The following is a 13,553-nucleotide window of genomic DNA, read 5'->3' on the forward strand; positions in this document are numbered from 1 at the left end:
TCAGAATTAGCATTCAGAAAATGATATGCAGATGCCAGTAGCAAATAAATACTCCATTAGTTCCTGTATCATTAATTTTTCTTTTTGACTGCAATAAGTTTCATATGCTAAAGAATATTGTAATTACATCTTGAAAAAGACATCTTTATTACATTCACATTATATACGACAAGCTGGTTCAAATAATTTTTGAGAGCAACGATGTTATCTTGAAAACAATGTAGAAATTTTGTTGATACTGTGGATTATTGATTGACAACAGATGGCAGTATAGCAGGTGTATTTACCTTGTAATGAACAAATGCCAGTGTATGAGACATGGCTGAAATTTATAAAAAGGCACTTGGGAGCCTAGTTCACTTCTTTTAGATTATTTAGTCACTCCAGAAAATATTATCCTTTTGTTAGGGATTGACTTGTATCGGGAAGATGTGGGGTATTAAAAGGTGGATTGAATTCTGCAGGTCAATTCCTTACTCACCCAGATGAGCTGCTGCAGAGACTGAAGAAGTCTCCAGCCCACCTGAGGTGATCTGAGCTGTCCTTCCCATTTCCTCATCTCTCTGTTCAGTCCAGCCTTATCACAGAGAGGAAATGTCCCAGTTTATTTTGCAATGTTCTAATTTTAATATCTTCACTGGAAATGCCTATTTCACCATGTGGAGGCATGAGATAGAGTTGAGAGTTTTCTCTAAATTGTTTCTACTCTGGATTTTTACACACATCTTAAGGAGACACCTCTTTCAAGCTGTACTTGCTTCATGTGCTTGAGAATATCAACACTGAGTATCTCAAAATCACAAAATATTTGAAGAAACTATGAGAAAACTAAATGAGCAAAGGAAGACTTTCTTTAGACTTTCTTTTAGACTTTCTTTAGACTTTCTTTTAGACTTTCTTTTATAGACATGATTTTGTAAATAATTTTTCATATTGGTTCACAGCAATTTTTAAGGGAATTTGGATGTCTGTAGCAAAGCAAACCCACCCAACTCCATTGTAGCTGTATACCAAGTTCAATGGATCTAAAATGTGACAGTAAAGATTATTTGCATGCATTCAGCTTTATGTAGATGTCTAAACAGCAATCCTGTTTTGAGTGTCTTGTAACCTATGTGTACAGTTGGCTGAACAGTTAAAGTATTCATGTGCATTATTTTTGTCTGATGGAGTGCAGCACAGTAAGTACACCCAAAAGGACAATACTGCTCACTCCTCTTGTGCTGGGGAGAGCAGCAGGGACTGGCCATTTAGGGCTGTGAGCAAACCAATGCTGTGCTAGGGTGAAAAGAAGCATATGAATCATAAATGTAGCATGCTTCACCTGTTTTGTTGCTAGCTTTATGATTTCATGCTGCTTAAGCATTATGATTTTGTGATTGAACTGTCTGTTTTCCTCCCTTGCAGAATAATAAGATGACATTGAAGAAAACCCTCCTATTTGGGTTGTAGTGTGTGCAAATATATCAACATTTGATCTGAATCCCTGAATTAGCCCTGATTTGCCCTCTATTCTTTTCAGTCTGTGAGTTTGCACTGTCTTCTAAATTACTGCATGAATAGTTTAAAGAGTAACAAGAGTCAAGAAGTTTTTCTTCAGTTTGAGAGGGTTTGACTCCCATTTTATTGTTTGTACACCACAGTTTATAAGTTAATTGGTTGTTGAAATTCTAACTATTGAATTTTTTCTTACCATTTTGTTTCTGCTTATTACATGAACCAAGGAAGAGATAAATCTGATTTTTTTTTCAGCAGAAGATATCATTGTGCTCCAGAAGATATTTCTGGGTTTTCTCAAAGAAAAAATGGAAGTTTTATTTTGAATTCAGAGGAAGCGAGATCAAACTCTCAGTCAGTTTAGACAGAAGAAATGAACAAAGGGACTTGACACAGTAACATGTCATTTAGGTTGTTCAGGTTACACTTTTATTTGAGAGTAGTCTCCTCTTCTAAATAATAATTTATTTATTTTTTATCAATGTAATGGTTTGTGCCTTGGATTTTTATAGCAAATTTGCAGTTCTGATGCTGCTATTAGACAGGAGTAATAGAGCTTGATAACAGTAGAGAGGTTGGACACACACATGTGAGAAAGAGAAGGGATGAAAGTTCTATTGGGACTATAGCTTTAGAGACATTACTTACAGGAATATTCCAGAACAATGACCACTGCATTTCTGACAAAAAAAACAATTATATTGGTTCAAAGCATTTTTAAAAAAAAAAACAATGCATTTTATGTTCTTTTAGTTTCCCTTTGTATTCTGAAACTTTTGGCTTGGAACATGCAGTGTGTTCTCATAATTACTGAATGTTAGAAACATAATTTAAAAAGAGAAAATGAGATTTTAAAAATATAATTATACAGCTGCAGGAGTGGTTAGATGAGAAGAAATACCAAGTAATAGGAGACTTGTGAAAAATCCTAAGTGTTGCCAACACAGTAACAAGTAAGAGAGATATAAATCAAAATAAGCATTCATTGTGTTCTGCTTAGTTTCCCATTCACCTTCTTGGAAAATAATGCTATTATGTTTCCATTATGTCGGATTCTTCCATATGCATTGCTAACTGAGCTGAAAGCAGAATACTGGAGCAAACACAGCAGTCCTTAAGTTCTCAAAACTCTGCTGTCTTAATCAGCGGTAGGTTTCTCTTTGTTTTGCCTTGAAATGGGATGGTTGGTCCTGCATATTCTTTCTTCAGTAACCTTGACAGTGAATTACTTCTGAAAGAATACTGATATGATTAACTGGTAAGTTTACCAAACTGGTGAACAGCTGTAATCAGCAGCAGAACGAAGGTCACAGTGGAAGGATCTCTTAGGTTGAGTTCATCTCACACTTTGAGATGTTGGATCTCTGCACATTTCAGCAGCTGCTGCTTGAAAGACAGATATGCTTAGGAACATGAAATGAGCTCCCTTGGTAAGAAGGCAAAAGTTTGCGAAAAAAGTTGCCAGGAGCAAAAATGGTTTTGAAAAATAAATTCAAAGCATTTGAACATATACCTTCCCCCCAAATGTCAGAAGAAGATGAATTCTACAAAGACAGTAAACCATGAGGACATTGTATTTATTTTTAAAATTGTATTTTAAATCATGTGAAGGCTCCTGTTAGGTCCTCTCAACTTTGATCTATATATCCTCATATGGTATAGCTAATTCTGTCTGATGAAGGCTGAGGACAATGCTGTTCCAGTCCTCTGCTCAAGAATATCACACAGATATTCCATAGGTCAGGGTGTTGTGTTTTCCATGGATCAGTAACTGTCACCTGTCCCCTGAAGAAGCTTTACCCTGTGGCTAGAAAAGAGCTGTCTGTGGGGAAACTGAGGAAGCACAGGTTTTAGGGATGTGTTCATCTATGAGAAGTTTGTAGCAGAGCTCATAATAAACTCCAGAGTTCCTGCTCTCTGCTCTTCACCTAAAAGACTCTTTTCTCTTTAGCAAATCCTCTTTTGGTTCTGCTCATCCCTCACTTCATCCATCTGGACCTCTTAGTACTTTCTTTAAAATTATTAAGTTTTGGAAGATGATAATAGTGTAGAAAAAATATCTTGCATGGTGATATCTCCTGTGCAAAATACATTTCAAAGTAGATGTTTAATTCAAGGGAACACCTTGAAATCTTGAATTAAGATAGGACTACATATAACAGTTTACATGGTATAATAATAGAAAGTAAGGACTAGAAAATGAAAAGATATTATAAAACAAGTCGTTTCAGGCAGAATTGCAGACTTGCAGGTGAAATAATCCTGATTTTTTTTTTTTTTTTTGTTATGGTAAAACAAAGAAATCTTTTTATTCCCTGTATATGTGAGCTGCTAATCCAAATACCCATACCTGCCTGTATGAGAAAGGGAATCTAAATACCTCAGCACTGCAATAGCTCTGCTTGCTGAAAGGTTCTGTTCACAAAGAAGCTGTAATGCTAAAAAAGCCAAAAAAAGTCAACAACAAAACCCCCCCACAATTAGATCAGGTACAGAGGAAATCAGTTCTATAGGCTTGAGACTTTCATGAGCTGAATGCTATTTGCTATCTATGCTATTAGATAATTTCAGCCATTCCTTTAGTCCTTCAATTGCTACTAAAATCAGTTTATAAGGTAATGAGACACAAATGATGCTTTCTATGTATGCTATGCTTTGCTGAGATAAAATAATGATACGTTAATTATATATTTCAATAGAAGTAACCATGTCTGTGTAACTACTGCATAGATGCACATTTGAAATAGAAATGGCAGGGTTAAAAAAGAAAGAACAGAACAGAAAAGAAACGAGACATCAACAATAACAACATAAAAAGGCAAAATAGCAAAGCAGCTGCTTTCAACTACCTGAAGGAAAGATTATCTCTTATCCTAGTTTCCTCTTACTGAGGGAAATGTGATGTGATCAGGTCACTGCATGTAAAATGCTGTAAGAATGTGATCTGCACTTCATCATTATAAAATTCAAACATTCTTGAACCTTTTATTCCACCCTGTTCATATTTATCTTTTTGGTCCTGCCTTCATTGGGTACCACATTTGTATTGATAAATTGTAGGTACTTGGAGATGTATTGATGGGCTGAAGACAGTTCAAAATGCAGAGTGCTGTGGCTTTGCATATCATTACACCTAGCTCGGTCTTTGCCTCTTGAAAGCTGTCGATTTGTGCATTATTGCTATTCAGGCTGATAAATGACAGTAATTGTTCTTAAGTTGAAGAGCTGGCTTAATGTGCTGACTTGCTTGGGAATTCTGAGCACCAGGGTTAAACTAGTGCTCCACTGCTTCGAACAAAATGGTCTTTTCCAGCTCAGAATAGATACTTAATTGAATTACTTTAGCCTTCATGCATTTTGCAGCTTTGCATTTGAAGAAAAAATATTCATAACAAGATCAGGGAATTTAGAGCTGTTCATAGGGAGGTCAGGCTTGGTATGTGCCCCCACTTCAAGGCACCTGCTCCCGGTGGTGCTACCACAATTAAGGAAAAAAAAAAAACAAACTTGAGAGGGAGAATATGTTAGTCCTATAATAACACTGAGAAAGACATAAACAATTAGATGGAGATGTATCACTGTTATTTTTTCCTACTGTCCCAGTGGTGGAACTTAGTAAGACACACTTATAAAGATGAAATACAGCTCATTTTGTATGATTTTAAAAGATAGTGTTTATTCATGTGTAGTAGCACTGATTTTTCAGGTAACTTAGTTTAGGAGAAGTGTCTTAAAGCCTCTGTTAATTTTTTTTCAAGATGAGATTTTTTTTCAGGGATAAATCAAGAAGAATTCCTCATGAAATATGGATATGTTATCTTAAATAATGCTCACAGAATTCAAACAAGAATTCAAGATTTTCAGAAATTGAGTGCAACTTGTATTGAATTGTTCACATTGGCACTGTTTATGTGTGATGCAGTACAAATTAAGGTTCACAATCCAAACAATTCAGTGTCTCAGTGATTCAGTGCTTAGGCCAATTTGTTTTAAACAGTTTCTCTTCGGTTCTTTTGGGTGACAGCTCTGCATTTCCACACTGACACACAAAAAAAACCCAAATCAGTTTGAAAAAATCGAGCTGTTAGAAAACTTAAAGATTCAGAGTGAAGTTGATTTACTGCATTGTGATTCTCTATGATGACTTATTTTTTTCGCATATAAATTTTGAATGTACAAAATGTTTCCTTTTACCTACAAAGATAATATAGTTATTAAAGGTTTTCTATAATTCCAGGTGTCATATTGGGATTTCTTTGGTCAGCATTATAAAGATAAAGATTATTCATTCAGTGAGAGTTTTAGTCACAAGGCTATTGCAAGATTCTTGTCTTCATATTTATAACTGCTGGAGCTTCAATGTCTAATGTGTATTTTCAAACAAAAGTTATGAAAACACTGGAAAATAATTCATTTTTTGTTTAGTCATCTTAGCAAACAGGAGTCCTTTTCTGCAGTCTTAAAAAGGGAGATTATATTCTGACATTATCAGAAAAGCATATCTTTTTCTTTTACAAAGACTCTTGGCTGTTACCTGATGTAATTCAAGGTTATTTTTCATTCAGATACTTTCCTCAGAGCTATGTTTTTAAATCAGTCACCTACATCTACCAAGTAATCATGGACAAAGTGCCATGAGTTGATGTTTGGGGCCACTGAAGTCTTTTCCTGGGCATGCAGATGTGCTCAGCAAGCACCTTTAATTGATCCCAGAGAATTCCTAAAGCTGACAATTGAGCAGGGAGGCAGGGAGGGTTATACTACTCATTTATTGCCTACTATTTTGGATTACCAGCTCTTTGGAGAACATTTATTCTGTTTACATTCATTGAATGTTGGCGTCCATCTACCGAATGTAAAAGAAATACTCGGTTATATAAGCTGTAAAAATTTCCAGGTTTTTCCCTTTCCACTCCTATGTTGACTCTACAGATACTTGTGTGTGTACTGAACAAGAATTCACTGAAGGTACCACTTAATTGCTATTTCATCCATTCCATGTCTGAAATACATTTCCCAGTAAGGACAGATTCGTTACCTGACTATAATAGTCTGGAAAATGTAGATTTTTCTCACTTGTCAGCTTTAAAATTGAACAAATTCCTTACTTTTGTAATAGGAAAACAGTATTAACTGAGTTCACAGGAAGGTGGATTTTGTAGGCCTTGTGTGGATACTGCATTTAGTCTCAGTTTTATTCAACCACTTTTCCTGCCTGAGCTCATTTTTTGTTATTCATGAACCCTAAAGCCATTGCAGCATAAACCTTAATGGATGCTATCTTTCACATGCTGATCTTCACATGCCCAGTTTTCTTGCAAGGTCTCTGATTGAAGGTTAAAGAATATTGTGACTCAAGCATGTATTTTATTTTTCTTAATCTACTTTTCTCCAGTTCTTTAAATCTTTGCTATTCAAGTCAGGATAAAGAAGATAATAGGAAAGTTCAGCTCACAGAAGAACTTTGGAAATTCGTAATTCAGAAATGTTGTGCTAGTGAGAACATTTGATATTTGTCTACTAATTTTACATAAATGCTAATATATCTGTCCCCCCTTTGCCCCCAGGAATTAATTTTTATTTTAAAGACAAATTCCTAATCTTCTTAGTTCCATGAGAACTTTTAAAACCTAGACCTGCTGTTATAGATTAGTTTCTGTCAGTGTTATTAGTGCACTCTATATATTGGCCTTTTAAAGCACAGAATGTTTCTCTGTTGAAGACCAACAGATGCCATCTTTCAGAATCTATGGACTGAAGTAACATTTGTGAACTGTTTTATTCAGCCAGTTGGGATCCTGACTATTCTAAATTTATAAACCTGTGAGTGATTACTTTTAAGGTCTCTTGATTTAGAGGCTAAGTCAGGCACTGTGTAATCCAGGCTCCATCTCTAATTCCAATACAATATGGAGAAAAGAGCTTGGTTGTTTTAAGGTTCTGAGCATCTGCAGGTTCCACTGAAGTAAAATTCTGAAGAGATTGGCAGTTATGAAAATTTGAAGCTTTAAATAATTTGAGCAGTTCACTGATTCTTTGCTGGATGTGAATTCCTTAAAATTTTGTTTGGAATGAAATTTAATTTCTCTTAATTGAAGTGTTAGAGTGATGTGCTATGGGAAAGATAATACAGAATCACAGAATCACACAGAATCACAGAATAATGAGGTTGGAAGAGACCTCTAAGATCATCAAGTCCAACCTATGCCCTAACACCTCAACTAGACTACAGCACCAAGTGCCATGTCCAGTCTTTTTTAAACACATCCAGAGATGGTGATTCTACCACCTCCCTGGGAAGACAATTTCAGTACTTTATTATTCTTTTGGTGAAAAATTTCTTCCTAATATCCAACCTGTACCTTCCCTGACGTAGCTTGAGACTGTGTCCTCTTGTTCTGTCAGTGCTGCCTGGTGGAAGAGACCGACCCCACCTGTCTACAGCCTCCCTTCAGGGAGTTGTAGAGATTGATAAGGTCACCTCTGAGCCTCCTCTTCTCCAGGCTAAATAACCCCAGCTCCTTCAAACGTTCCTCACAGGGCTTGTGTTCCAAGCCCCTCACCAGCCTCGTTGCCGAGGAGAAAAGTGAGTATTTTGAACAAGAAGATTAATTGGTATTTTTCTTTCCATTCCCTCATCATTCTTTTATAGGATCATTAAAAGAGCTGCAAGAATGTGGTCTTGCATCATGTTGAATGTATAATTACCCTTTCCAGCTGGTTGACTGTCAACTGACCTGATGGAAATTCCCTGTAGTGACTTCATTCCCTTTGTCTGACTTCATTGAGCTCCTCAGGTGGTTGGGCTGGAAGTTTGGACTAATCATGGTTGGTTCTGTACTTGCCGTGAAACTGGGCTGCTCATGCCTGGGCTTGGTTCTTTTCTCCTTCTGGGCATAACTTCTCTTTGCACATGTTAATGGGATGCAGCAGGAGATAGCTAATGCAGATATTTCATGGTTGAAAAGGATGGAGAGGATTTTGCTGCCAGTTTCTTACTTCCCTGTGTTCATGGGTATGCTGTATATGGATGTGCCAGTATTAATTTCTGTTATGTATTCAGTGCTCTCTCCAAATCAGAGCTCCACAACTTTAATTGGCAAGGTAAAGCCATTTCATGTGAAGGTGCCCACACCAGAAATCTTACCACAACTGACCAGCTCCTTCTTCCAGGAAGGAAAAGGAAGGCAAGTTAATTGAATAAAAAACATATTATTCAGAAAAAAACATCTACCAGAAGCTGGAGTGGAGTAGATCTTGAGGCAAAATTCCTATTTTAAGTTAATTTAAATTTTATGCCCTATGCAATGTACTCTGTGGAGCAATGTTTCCTTCTAAAAGCATGGACTCTTGTGCTGTAGGCATGCAACTATTATTAGAGCAACATATACATCACCCTTAATTTAAGTTTGCCCAACATTTCCAATTTAAAAAAAAATGGTTTTCAGTGTCTTGAAAATTTGTCAAATATCACCTATTTTTATGGGCAAAAACTTGCAAGTTCATGAAATTACTGTTTCAACTAACATGTTTTAGTTTTTAACTGGAGTGTTTTTGAGAACTAGATTACAGGAAATGTGCTATTGGCTAATGTTCAATATTCTTGCAGCTGGTTTTTGAAAGCTTTGACTTTCTTTGCTATAGATCCAGAGCAGGAGGGCACATTTGTTTATTTTGTATTTTGGTGACCACATTTAAAAAACCTCAATCATCACTTGGATATGTTTACAGGTGTTCATTAGAAAGTTTTAACTTGAGGGGTGAGTTTGTCAGGCTCAAGATTTCTGCTTTGGAAAATGCCACATTAAATTGAAATTGCATCTTGACAGTGCTCTCCTGCAATTTTAATATTTGTTCATGAGGCATCGTGGCTGATACACTGGTAGGAAAAAGTTCAGTATTGTGAAAGCATTAAGGATTAATTAGTAATTTGGAAGGTGTCCCAGCATGTGTGCAGGATTTGGCTCCAGGTCCCTTTTTGGCTGAGTGGGGGCAGGAGCTCTGGGGCTCTGACATGGGTTACAGCTGCAGGGCCAGTCTGGCTGATGGTTCCCTGCTGGGCCAGAGGGCACAGCAGAGAGGTTTCAGGTGAAATCACAGTAACCCAGGTGCAACCTCACACCATCTTAATGCTAAGACAAAAGCATCAGCCTTCAAATCCCCCTTCCCCTACTCTTCTCCCTTTCCCATCTGTCCCACACCTGCTACAGAACCTCGTTAGGCTAAGTGGGTGCAACTGGTGCCCAGCCCCAAAGCACCTGGGGACAGGATTTATAAGGGTGTGCTCAGCTCTGGATCGTTCTTTGTGCTTCTGTCCTTCTACCTGTCTGTGGAAAACATCCAGTCCTTCCTGACAGAAAAGGTATGTGCATGGGGTCCATAAATATGTGCAGCTGACATAAAAATCATCCACTTTTTGTGAGAGATTTAGGGAGGCGTGCTTGATACAATGGTGTTTATTTGGTGATGAGTTAGACTTTTGCTTGTCTTTGAAAATTTCTATGAAAGCTATGGCAGAGTGATCTGCAGTTTTCAGAATGCAGTACTTTTAAAGCAACAAGCTGGCAAAAATGTCAGCTCTTTACCTAGAAAGGCCCTGTTAAAACATGTTATGTATTTGGCTGAAGAAACCAAAAGAAAATGGAGAGGAATTTGCAGCCCTTTAGAATAGATTGCATATTTTAAGTAGAAGGATTCAGGTAAATGCAAAAGGGTGCAAACACTTCTCTTCTTGGCTGCTATTTTTAAGAGGTACATCAGTGTGTATTTCACAAAGGGATGACTTTAAAAATTTTCCTGTTGCATACGTAGTCTGTAAGAATGTTTTATGCTTTGCAGAAATTAGCTAACAATTTGAAATGTTATAGAAGCATAATCTCATCCCCAGCATCCCTTTTAGAAATGGGGAAAATATGAAAGTGTTGATCTGGAATAGCTGCTGGAAGAATAATTTGCTTATGATAAATTAAAATCTTTAAATTTTAAAACTCTTTTCTTCATGTTATGAAGGTTCCACAAATGTTTTAGATTCACTTCTGTGGGACCTCTGGTAATACAAATGAAACAAGTAAATCTCTCACAGTAAAGTACCTCTTGATAAACTTTGAAATCTGTCCTAACTGCATGTGTTTGTTGTTGTTTGGTTTTTTTTTTTGTTTTGTTTTTGTGTGGTTTTTTTTCCTTCTAAAATGCTTGGAAACTATTTTTGTAGAGTTAAATTTTTTTATAGGTTGGGTATGTTTGTTTTTTTGTTCTGAGTGATTATCATGCAATTGTTTTGTGTATCTCTCTAAAAAAAATAGTGGATCCAAGCAAGAGTTTCCAATACTAACACAGAGTTTTTAAGGCAGTGGATTTTTAAAAATAATGTCTTGCCTTTTAAAATTTATTTTCTAATTTCTCACTGAGCAGAAAGTAGATATATATGTTTCCTTTTGTGTCCTTGCAGAACTCCTGCATTGGATGTGAGCTTTGTGTTGTTTTTGAATGATGCAGAAAAGTGATACATGGCTTTCTACAGCAATGCACTTGGACTTTGAATGCACAATGGCTATTGTGTAAGAAAACAAAGCTGGAGAAAGTTTTGTGTGTGTTCCTATATTTTTTCCCTTGATTTGTAAATGAAGTTGGGGAGTAAAAGAAATACTCAAAATCCACTCCTGAGCAGTGCCCTGCCCCCTCAAACACCTGGTGTCTTGTGAACTGCAGCATGAATGTCTCTGGGAGAGATGATTCTTTCTGACTGTGGGCAAATCAAAGGACTAGCAAAGAAAAGGTTCTCCTGTAGAATACTATGGGGGAAATTATTCTATGAAAGGAAATCTTCACTACTTAGGCCGTGAATGGACTTGCATTTGAATCCTGAATTTCTTAATTTGGCAACATACAGTGTTTTCTCCCTTTCATCATAAGGCAGAAATATATTTTGTGCCAATTTCCCATTAATGGGAGAATGAGCTTTATTGGCTTCAGTTGGTCAATTGATTTCTTTTGACAGAAAAGGGAAATATTAAGGATGCAATGAATAGTCATGTTTGGATCTACCAAACAGATGTTTGCTCCTGGAGGCTTTACTGTATACAAAGCTAGAGGATTAAAGTAACAAACTGATAAATCTGTAAGTGTTTTCAGAATGAAGACTTTTCAATTTATCTTCTTGTCTGCAAGATTTCTGCCTACACCAGCTTGTACTCAAAGATCCCAGCTCATTTCCTGTTCTTGGGTCTTGGAGTTGTTTCTGCATTTGACTTTGTTTCCAGTAAAACACAACAAATCCGTGATCATTACAGCATGTCATAGTAATTAATAACCTTTGGTTTCTCTTTGTGGAGCAGACCTGATTGTTTTAAAGGATATTTTAATCTAAAATCAAGGAGTAGTAGAGAGATAAGGGAGCATTAGTTTGTTTTGTTGTAACAGATGTGTTTCTTGCCAAGACTGACCAAGTGGCTGAAATAGCTTCATTATTTTAGATGGATAGCTAATTACTGTCCTTTTTTTATTATTCCTATTTCTGTCCTTCATGTGGTTGTGAATTAGCTTTGTGCCATTTTCTAAAGTATCAGGCATTTTTATACATTTGGTATATTGAATGGCAAATGCTTGATGTAAAGTCTGCAGTTTTACTCCATAACCAGATTGTAAAATATGAACTGAATTAATCATAACTGCAAAGAGTAATGGCACATTTTCTCTTATTTTATCTTTACTGCCTTTCAGATCATGGTTTAAAACCTTCTACATCTGGTGCACAGAATGAGGCAGCAGCTTTGGTAGTGGATAGCAAGAGGCAAAGGTCAAACCAGAGGCTGCACAAATATTGTGCACTGGATTTATTGTTTTAATTAAGAGTGTGGCAGTTCATCATAAACTGTTTATGGTGTTTTTGCACAGTGCAGCATTTTGAAATCAACTGTTTTAATGAAAACATAATGTCATATCTGTCAAAGTTCTAAATATTTTGAAAGTGAAATATGAAAACAAGAACTTTAATTCTGGGTTTACTGGGATTAGCTCTTAGAATTGTTTTAAAATCCCTTATGTGTCATATCACAGGTAGCATAGTTCTGTGCTAGAAAGGAAATGGAAAATACTGTGTGGAGCTTATTTAATTGTGAAAAAACATGGTGAGGGTTCATATAATGAAAGACAAAGCTGTTAGGATTTGCATTGGAATGCCAGAATTAAGACAAAACCCAGAGATAAGGCATTTCCTTTTCCCTAAGCAGTATGTTAATGCTGTATCCTGATTGTGTGTTAAAAAAAGAACCATAGACGACCCAACAAATAACCCCCAAACTGAGTGAATCCTTAAACCTGGAAAGAAAGAAATATGCTGTGGGTCATATGATGCTGTAATGTATTACCATCAGGGTCTTTGTAACTAATTATTTACAAGACCTAATGCCTTTCTGTGGAATTTTAAGGCTGAACCTTCATAGTCTAACAAATTTCTGCTGCTGTTCTGTATTCATGTAGATATGTAAGGCAATTTTTTGTTACATTTTTTGTGTAGTCTGATAAAATATTTGTATAATCTGAAAATTATATTTTTGTAGTACTCTCCTTGGAAAATAGAAATTAAGTCTGTCATTAGATGCTAGGCCACAGTAGTTGACTGAGCAGGGTAATGTATGTTACATTTTGTGCTATACTTGGTCAAGTTTCATATATATCGTATTCCACGTTATTTTATTAAATTTAATATCTGCACTTCCTATTACCAGACATGCCTCTCATTCAAAGCACAGAGGCACAGTTCTCTAATCAGAAGTGACAAGCTATATACTTTCTTTCAGCCATTATTCGGTAGCCTAGAGCAAGGAACTATGTTTCCTTGAAAATGTTTTGAATTGGGTTATTTTTATTGAAGTATTAAAGTAATTCTTCAGATTTTAGGCTATTATTTAAGTACTTTTGGGAGAATGCAATAACCTCTGGATTCTGTAGCCTTTGTTATGTTAACAGTTGTAGCTGCTAAATGTATCTTTTTAATGCTTGTTATGTAAGTGTCTGGAAAAATCATTGGACTTACAGAAACTAACAATATTTAGGAA

General features: G+C 36.2%; 2 long non-coding RNA genes across 8 annotated transcripts in view; both read left to right on the forward strand.

The window, feature by feature from the left end:
* The first annotated feature begins 9,827 nt into the window (after positions 1-9,827).
* LOC137481086 (uncharacterized) overlaps positions 9,828-13,553 on the forward strand; it is a 203,478-nt gene continuing 199,752 nt past the window's right edge. For all 7 annotated transcript variants that reach the window (XR_011003301.1, XR_011003300.1, XR_011003298.1 and 4 more), the window contains exon 1: positions 9,828-9,859. This is a non-coding gene — a long non-coding RNA (uncharacterized lncRNA). The remainder of the gene's footprint in view (positions 9,860-13,553) is intronic.
* LOC137480955 (uncharacterized) lies at positions 10,943-12,691 on the forward strand. Its single transcript, XR_011003209.1, has 2 exons — positions 10,943-11,054; positions 12,217-12,691. It is a non-coding gene; the product is annotated as an uncharacterized lncRNA (long non-coding RNA).

Source organism: Anomalospiza imberbis, chromosome 12 (genome assembly GCF_031753505.1).
Source record: "Anomalospiza imberbis isolate Cuckoo-Finch-1a 21T00152 chromosome 12, ASM3175350v1, whole genome shotgun sequence".
Classification (NCBI taxonomy): Eukaryota; Metazoa; Chordata; class Aves; order Passeriformes; family Viduidae; genus Anomalospiza; species Anomalospiza imberbis.